The sequence below is a fragment of the Penaeus chinensis genome, chromosome 21, assembly GCF_019202785.1.
Source record: "Penaeus chinensis breed Huanghai No. 1 chromosome 21, ASM1920278v2, whole genome shotgun sequence".
Classification (NCBI taxonomy): Eukaryota; Metazoa; Arthropoda; class Malacostraca; order Decapoda; family Penaeidae; genus Penaeus; species Penaeus chinensis.
Window position 1 is genome coordinate 2,980,229 of NC_061839.1, and position 10,000 is coordinate 2,990,228.

A 10,000-nucleotide genomic window follows, 5' to 3' on the forward strand; every position below is an offset into this window, starting at 1 on the left:
AAAAAGAAAAAGAAAAAGAAAAAGAAAAGGAAAAATAATAGGAAAATGAAAATTGAAAAGAATAGGAAAAAGAAAAAGAAAGAGAATAGGAAAAAAATAGGGAAAAGAAAAGGAAAAGAAAAAGAAAAAGAAAAAGAAAAAGAAAAAGAAAAAGAATAGGAAAAATATAAAGAAAAAGAAAAAGAAAAAGAAAAAGAAGAAGAAAAAGAAAAGGAAAGAGACAAAGAAAAACAAGAAGATGAAGAAGAAGAAGAAGAAGAAGAAGAAGAAGAAGAAGAAGAAGAAGAAGAAACAGAAGAGGAAAGCAAAAGAAAAGAATAAAAAGAAGAAGACGAAGAAAAAAAAAAAAATTCTCGCTGATTCCTTCGTCATCTTTTATTTCTCTTCTTCCTTTCCACTGGCCCTCGCTCCCATAGCAATCAAGAGAACAGCTCTATTTCATTTAAAAAAATTCTTTTCGACCCTTTTTTCGTGCTTTGGCATTTTATTTCTATTTGTACGTTTGCCTACGTTTTGGTTATTTATTTGTTTGTCTGTATGTTTATTCTCTATTTTCTTTCTCTTGTCTGTTTGTTTTGTGTTGCTCTCTAAACTCTTTCATCTGTTTGCCTCTGTCTCTCTTTCTCTCTTTCTTTCTCTTTCTCTTTCTCTTTCTCTTTCTCTCTCTCTCTCTCTCTCTCTCTCTCTCTCTCTCTCTCTCTCTCTCTTTCTCTCTTTCTCTCTCTCTTTCTCTCTCTCTCTCTATCTCTCTCTTTCTCTCTTCTCTAACTCTCTTCTCTCTCCCACTCCCTCTCCCTCTCCCTCTCCCACTCCCCCCCCCCTCTCTCCCTCTCCCTCTCCCCCTCTCTCTCTCTCTCTCCCTCCCCCCCTCTCTCTCTCCCTCTCTCTCTCTGTCTCCCTCTCCCCCCTCTCTCTCTCTCTCTCCCTCCCCCCCCCTCTCTCTCTCCCTCTCTCTCTCTGTCTCCCTCTCACCCTCTCTCTTTATACCGCCCCTCGCACTTTCTCTCTTTTTTTCTTCTCCAACCCCCTTTCAACCAATTAGAATTCCTTCCTTGCCCATAAAAACTATGATTCCCCTCACCGTTTTATTATTATCATTATTATTATTGTTATTATCATTATTATTATTATTCCAATTATTATTATCATTGTTATTATTATTATTATCATTATTATTATCATTATTATTATCATTATTATTATCATTATTATTATTTTTATCATTATTGTTTTACTACATACATCATAGTACACATACTATAAGCAATATAATGATAGACTTTAGCCAACCGTACCATCTCTTATGCAATTACCTGAACTACCCGCTAGCGTATTTCCAAACAACAAAAACAACAGCAACAACAACAAAACAACAGGAACAACAACAACAACAAAACAACAGCAACAAAACAAAAGCAGTAGGAACAACAGCAACAAGGGCAATAAAAACGACAAAACAACAACAAAAATAATAAAAACAACAGCAGCAACAACAAAAAAACAGCATAAACAACATAAAAAACAACAGCAACAAAAACATCAGCAACAACAAAACAACAACAACAACAAAAACATCAAAAACATAAAAAAACAACAACAACAACAAAACAAAACAACAACAGCAACACAACAACATCAAAACAACAACAAAAACAACAACAACATCAAAAAACAACAGCAACAATAACAACAACAACAACAACAACAAAAACAACAACAAAGACAGCAACAAAAGCGGAAACATAATCCATCTCCGTGCCAACCTTCTTCTTTCATATTCCAGGCCTCTCGTCTGTAATAAAAGATTTTATGGCGGTGTTATTTCTCCGGGCTTGTAGCTGTGAATCTGAAAGCTGTTTCTTGGTGTTTCATACATCATATTCATATCCGTGTGTCTATGCATTTTTTTTTTGTTATTTTATGATTTTTTTTTGTTTGTTTTTTATATTTATTTTTATTATGTTTATTTGTTTCATTGTTTGATTGTGTTTAGTTGTTTTATTTTTTATTATTTTTATTTTTATTGTATTTAGTTATTTTATTTTCTATTATATTTAGTTTTTTTAATTATATTTATTTGTTATTTTATTTTTTATTATATTTATTTATATATTTTTTTATTATATTATGTATATATTTTATTTTTTATTATATTTATCTAATTATTCTCTTTCTTTATTATATTTATTTTACTTCATTATTATATTAATTTTATCATATTTGTTTATCACTTCTTTTATCTATTTATATTTATTTTATTTGTCTATTTATATTTATGTATTCATGTATTTATTTATCGATTTTCGTTGTTAAGTTGTTAAGATTAATTATATTATATATTATATGTTTTTAAGTAATATAATATATGGTGACTCTTTATTAGAATATTCAAATATGTATATGTATATGTATATATATATATATATTTTTTTTCCCTTCAAATCAATGTATTCAAATACATTAGAGCGTAATTGTACGGCACAAATATACAACCACAAAAACATATTTTTTTTGTTAAATCTCTGCCTACAATATAGAAATGTTGCTTCAGCTAACTCGATCTATTAATGTGTAATCGGAAATGTAATAATTAAATTCACTTACCCCCCCCCCCCCCCCCCCATCATGTGCTAATAAGCGTATTGAATTTGGAAGCGCACATATAGAGGCATCAACACACACACACACACACACACACACACACACACACACACACACATACACACACACACATATATATATATATATATATATATATATATATATGTATGTATGTATATATATGTGTGTGTGTGTGTGTGTGTGTGTTTATGTATATGTATTTTTATATACATATACACAATCAAACACACACACACGCACAAACAAAAACGCACACACATATGTATACTCATCTATCTTTCTGCAAATATCCATCTATCTAAGTAGCTATCAGTGTATACATCTATCAACCTATAACACACATATATCTCATTTTCCCGGCCCAAAGAACTTAAAAATCGCCTAAATATAGAGCAAAGTTTCCAAAATTTCCTGCTAGATCATAGCTCCAAAGTTCTAGATCTAGCGGGAAAATCGCTTGAATGGCAACACTGACTACAGCTAATTGTTAGTATTATTATCATTGATGTTGAGTTTAGTGTTATTATTTTTTTTTTCCTGTTTCTGTCGTTTGTATTTGTTATTATACTTGTTTATGACTATTGCCATTATTATTATCATTATTATTATTATTATTATTATTATTATTATTATTATTATTATCATTATAATAATTATAATAATAATGATAATAATGATAGTAATAATAAAAATAATGATAATAACTACTATTATTATTATTACTATTTTAATTTGCATTACCATTATCATTATTATAATTATTGTTACTTTTATCATTTTCATTATTTTCTTTATAATTACTATCATTTCTATTATTATCATCATTATTATAATCACTGTTATTACCATTACCATTTTTATTATTATCATTATTACTATTATTATCATTATTACTACTATTATCATTATCATCATTATTATTGTTATCATTATCATCATAACGTCATGACGTATAAACCACATTGCATAAATCTTAGATAACATCTTATGAATAATTTCTATCGCATTATTGCCTATTGACTCTTTTCAGTTTGCACGATTTTTCGCGCAAAATTCACTTTGTCTGAATTTTTAAATTTTATTTCTTGTTTTCGTTAATTTTTACCTCTTTATTCTACAGTCGGAATTTTCCCATTCATTTATTTTAGGCTATAGTGTTATTTTATTATATTTAACCTCATATCTATTCCTTTTTACTACTGCAACATTGATTACTGTTGCAACATGCATGACACTGAATATCATTAACCACTTTAAAAAAACGCTTGAGGAATCTGTTGCATAAGTAACGTGTTCAGAATTAGATCGATTATGTATGAGGTGCTTTAGTATTAAGCAAAAATAAAATTTATCTTTATGATCAAATGAAATAATGCTTAAACTCAGTGAACATGTGAAATACTACACTCACAAATGACGAAATGTATAAATGATTCAGTATGAAATAATGCCGGGATGAATGGAGAATTTGTATAAATTATTTCCAGTTCCAAACCAGGAAAAGTATAAAAAAAAAAAAAAAAAAAAACGCCACGGCCAACGAATTTGATATTAAACTATGAAAATTTCATGACGTGAGAGTGTGATATATTGTATTGACGCCTTCAATGTTTAAAAACTACTGAAATGCCAAAAAAAGAAAAGAAAAGAGAAACATCCAAATTGCTCTATTATCCAAAGGAATAAAATGATGGCTCTTACCAGCAATGACCAGCGAGGGAAAATATGATTTTATATCCAATAAACTCCCAATGCCTCACTCTCTCGTCTTAGAAATTTCGAACATTATTTTTTCCCTTCGAGTTGGAAATTACATTGAGCCGTTTTCACAGTCCAGCTACGATTTCAAGAACAGACACGCATTATACGCAAAAAAAAAAAAAAGCTCTTCTTGATTGCTAAATGAAGTTATTCTCCTTCAATCGAGCTTCATTCAACTATCATCAGCAAAGAGACGTGAGAAAAATGAGGAAATTCTTTGATTAAAGAAAAAAAGAAAGAATTATCTCGGTTACATTTAGGGGAGGGAAAGGGAGGGGGGGGGAGGTAGGTGAGGGAGGAGGGAAGAAGGGGGAGGAGGATGGATAAGGATAAGATGAAGGAGAAAGGGATGGAATAGGAAGGGAGGGGAGAGGAGGAAGAAGTAGGAAAAGGAGAGGAGGTGGAGAAAGGGGAGGAGGAGAAAGAGAGAGAAAGAAAAAGGGAGAATCAGGAGGAGGAGGAGAAGGAGGAGGACAAAGACGAGGAGAGTAAGAAATAAGGGAGAGGAAGAATTGGCGGATCAAAGAAGAAGAGACATAAGTGAGAAAGAGGAAGAGGAAAATTAAGAGGAGGAGATGACGTCGCTTAAGAGGAAGAGCAGACGAAAAAATGGTTTAAGTCCGAAGAAGGAAGAGGAAGCTAGAGATAAAGGAGGGTAAGGGGGAGGAAGAAGAAATGGAAGAGAAGAAGCAGAAGAAGACGAAGAAGAAGAAGAAGAAGAATAAGAAGAAGAAGAAGAAGAAGAAGAAGAAGAAGAAGAAGAAGAAGAAGAAATAAAAAAATAAAAATGAAAATAAATATAACAAATGAAAAAGAGCAGAAGAAGAAGGAGAAGAAAAAAAAAAAAATAGGCAGAAAAAGAAGGATGCAATACCAGAGGACCACGAAACGAACGCATTAACAAAGACAGACGAAGAAGGAGACGGAAGATAGAACTGGGAAAGCAAGATCTCGGACGCTCGCCCAAGACATGAAATTCTTGCTCCTCAGGACCCGCTCTCTCTCGCGCAAGATCTGTTCCAGAGTCGCGTTTGCAGTTTGCATAAGAATATCTTTCAATTCACCGGCTATTCAGCGGTGGAATTCAATAATGTGAGTGCTCTTTCCAACACCAAAGGCGTAAGAGGGTAGGGGAGGGGGTGGGGGGGGCGCGCGTGTGTGTGTGTGTGTATGTGTGTGTGTGTGTGTGTGTGTGTGTGTGTGTGTGTGTGTGTGTGTGTGTGTGTGTGTGTGTGTGTGTGTGTGTCTAAGCGTCTAGAGAGAGAGAGTAAAAAGTGAAAAAAGGAAATTATTATTTTTTTTGTATTTCAATTGATTTGACCTTTTTTGTTTGTTACTGGGAAGAGGGACTCTCTGTAGGATATAAGAGAAGGAATGGAATATTTAGCGTTTCTTTTCTTATTTTTTTGTTATTATTAGTTTTGTTTATGTCGAATGGAATAATTTATTCCCATATCTATTTCCTTCTTCTCATAAATTTTCCCCCCTCAGGATTACGCATATATATATGTGTTTATATATATATATATATATATATATGTATATATATATGTATATATATATATATATATATGTCTGTATGTATGTATGTATGTATGTATATATATATATATATATATATATATATATATATATATATATATATATATGTACACAGACATATATATATGTATATATATATATATATATATATATATATATATATATATATATATACATACACATACATACATACATGTATTTATATATACACATATATATACACACAAACATACATATATATATATATATATATATATATATGTATATCCATTATATATATATTTATATTTATATATAAAATTATATTTATATATATACTCCTTTGTATACATACACACACACACACACACACACACACACACACACACACACACACACACATATATATATATATATATATTTATATATATGTACATCGCTCTCTCTCTCTCTCTCTCTCTCTCTCTCTCTCTCTCTCTCTCTATATATATATATATATATATATATATATATATATATATTTCTCTCTCTCTCTCTCTCTCTCTCTCTCTCTCTCTCTCTCTCTCTCTCTCTCTCTCTCTCTCTCTCTCTCTCTCTATATATATATATATATATATATATATATATAATATATTGTATAAGTTATAATTTGATAGGTTTTCCGCGGTCTTTATTCTTATCATAGTATCTTATTTTTTTCAGTGCACATGATATGGTTTAAGACGTTTCCTTGTCATAGAAGAATATTAAGTCGAGAGAGTTTAAGTGTTGGTTACCGCTAGAGTAGATACTCTCTGTTTCTCTACATATATTTCACCTAAACTGGACATTCATAAACAAAACATATGATATGCATAAACTATAAACATAATCAGTCTATCAATAACTCGTCACGTATTCATAACAGCAATATTACCTCAACCTGTCTTTACCATCAAGCATCATTATATATGCATACATATAGCACATTATATCAATATAAAACTTGAGTATTTTAACATTCCAATCCTCTCCTTACCTGTCTTTCCCATTAAGCATCGTTATATATACATACATATGGCACATTATATCAATATAAAACTTGAGTATTATAACATTCCAATCCTCTTTCTAGTCGACGAAACAGATTTCAAACCACCTGTCAATGCACATTTTTTTCTCTCTTAAAGGTCAAAGGGATTTTGAACACGTTTCTCCCATCTCGAATGAAAACCGATCACTGAGAATTTAAAAAAGAGAAAGGAGGAACGAGGCAGACAGACAGACAGATAGATAGATAGATAAAGAGATGGATAGATGGATTCATAGATAGAGAGAGAGAGAAAAAGAGAGAGATAAATAGATAGATAGATAGATAGATTGATAAATAGATAGATAGCAAGCTAGATAGATAAATAGATAGATAGCAAGCTAGATAGATAAATAGATAGATAGCAAGCTAGATAGATAAATATATAGATAGAGAGAGAGAGAGAATTGGATAGATAGACAGACAGATAGACAGATGGACACACACACACACACAGAGAGAGAGAGAGAGAGAGAGAGAGAGAGAGAGAGAGAGAGAGAGAGAGAGAGAGAGAGAGAGAGAGAGAGAGAGAGAGAGTGTCAATCGCGTGGGAAAAGTGGAGGCAGATAAGAATTGGACACCGAACAGGATGCTTTGAGCGAACGTGACATGGCCTTTGTTCTTTTTATCATTTTGATTGAATTTCCGGGGATTGATGGCTTGATCATTGGGATCTCGGTTTTTCATTCTCTCTCTCTCTCTCGATCTATCTATCTATCTCTCTGTCTTTCCTTCTCTCTCTTTGTCTCCCCTCTTTATCTCTCCCTTTTCACCTCTCTCTCTCTCTCTCTCTCTCTCTCTCTCTCTCTCTCTCTCTCTCTCTCTCTCTCTCTCTCTCTCTCTCTCTCTCTCTCTCTCTCTCTCTTTGTCTTCCCCCCTTTCTCTCTCTCTTGTTCTTCCCTTTCTCTCTCTATTTTTCTTTCTCCCTCTCATTTTCTTCTCCCCCCTTCTCTCTCTCTCTTTTTCTCCCCCCCCCCTCTCTCTCTCTCCCTCTCTCTTTCTCTCTACACACACACACACAAACAAACAAACACACACACACACACACACATGTTTATATATTATATATGTATGTATGTATACATATCTGTGTGTGTATGTATTTATTACACATATGAATATAATCTCCAAAGTTACACGGTGTAAGTGAATATAATAGTTCAGTTGTTCATGAACATTTTCGCGTATTAATTTTTTATTTATTATCATTATTTTTTATTTTTCTAACGTAATAGCACAATCACAAAGGAACATTTTATTCATGTTTTCATTCGGCGGAATATTTTAAACTCCCTGGAAAAAGGCGCATTAAGGTCGAAATTTGCATATACTTTCACGCACAATTTGACTACTTGTGTTTACCTTATGAATTAATGTTTTTCTTTACGGTTTTTGTTTTTATTTTTAATTATTCTTTCTTATTGTTTTAAAGTCTGTTTTATCTTTTTGTTTTGGTAAATTAGCTTCCGTTATTTTTTTTTTTTTTTCGTAAAGTCTGTTTAAAATCTATTACTTTGTTTTGGTTAATTTTCGTTGATTAGTTTCTGTTTTTTTAAAGTCTGTTTCATTTTTTTTCTCGTAAAGTCGGTTTTATTATATTTTCGTAAAGTATGTTTTTTTTTTTTTTCGTAAATTATGCTTTAATTTTTTTCTCCTTAAGTCCGTTTCATTTTTTTTTTGTTTTGTTTTGGTTCATTTTGGTTAATTATTTGCCTTTTTTTTTAAAGTCTGTTTTATTTTTGGTTCGTATCTTAGTCTTGCGTTTATCTTCTCTTTCTTTCTTCTGCTTATCTTGTGTTCTTCGCTTAGTCTTTTCGATACGTTAATTATCTTTTGTTTTCGTTATACTCATTATACATGTTATATAATTATACATTTGTTAATCATCTCTCTTTTTTTAAATACTTCTCTTATTCTTTCCCTATTTTTAAAATATTTCTCTCATCCTTTCGCTCTATCGTACTTTGCTGCTGATAATAAATTAAAAAAAAACTTTATTGGTTCATTTCTTTTTTTGTCTGGTTCTACTAAGTCACTTTTTCTATTTTTTTTTCTACTTGCACACACATAAACACAAAAACATATAAACACAAACACACATACATAATACGTATAAATAAACAAACACACGCACATAAATAGACATACGCTCATAAACAGAAACACACACAAGTAAACACAAATAGGTAAACAAATACATAAACACAAACATACATACACACTTAAACACAAATACACACACACACACACACACACACACACACACACACACACACACACACACACAGCCACATAAACAACGTCACTGTTTTCAATACATGTTTTTTTGTTTTTTGTTTTTCTTCGCTACCGTGAAATTTGCCGCTAATTCAATTTTCTTTAACGGTATTTACTCCCATTTTCTGTACCCTTTTTTTTTTTTTTTTTTTCTTATTTTGTTCTGGGTGACTTTGACATTTCCAATTTTCGTTTCTTCTTTGCTTCTGAAGGACAGACGTTGACGGTGATGAGATAGTATTATTAAAACACTAGTAAATACAAAGCTAATAGTGATCGTAATACAGCATTAAAACTATCAATAAAATCAAAAAGTAATAATGATACTTCTGCCAATACGATAGATGACTGTAGTGGGATATTGAGAGTTGTCATGCATAGTGTCACAGTGTTTCGTGTTAACAATCTCTGATATTGTGTAATACATGTTCCGGGCAGTACATTTCGTGTAGCAACTTCTCCACATGTTACGGGGCATTTGAAGAAGCAGTTATTTGTGTTTTATATTGATAACGCTGTAAAATGTTAATTTATGTATGTCGATATCTTGTACGCACGTAAATCGTGTGCCCGGCAACGAGGCAGAGAGAGAGAGAGAGAGAGAGAGAGAGAGAGAGAGAGAGAGAGAGAGAGAGAGAGAGAGAGAGAGAGAGAGAGAGAGAGAGAGAGTGGGGGGGAGAGTGTGTGTGTGTGTGTGAGAGAGAGAGAGAGAGAGAGAGAGAGAGAGAGAGAGAGAGAGAGAGAGAGAGA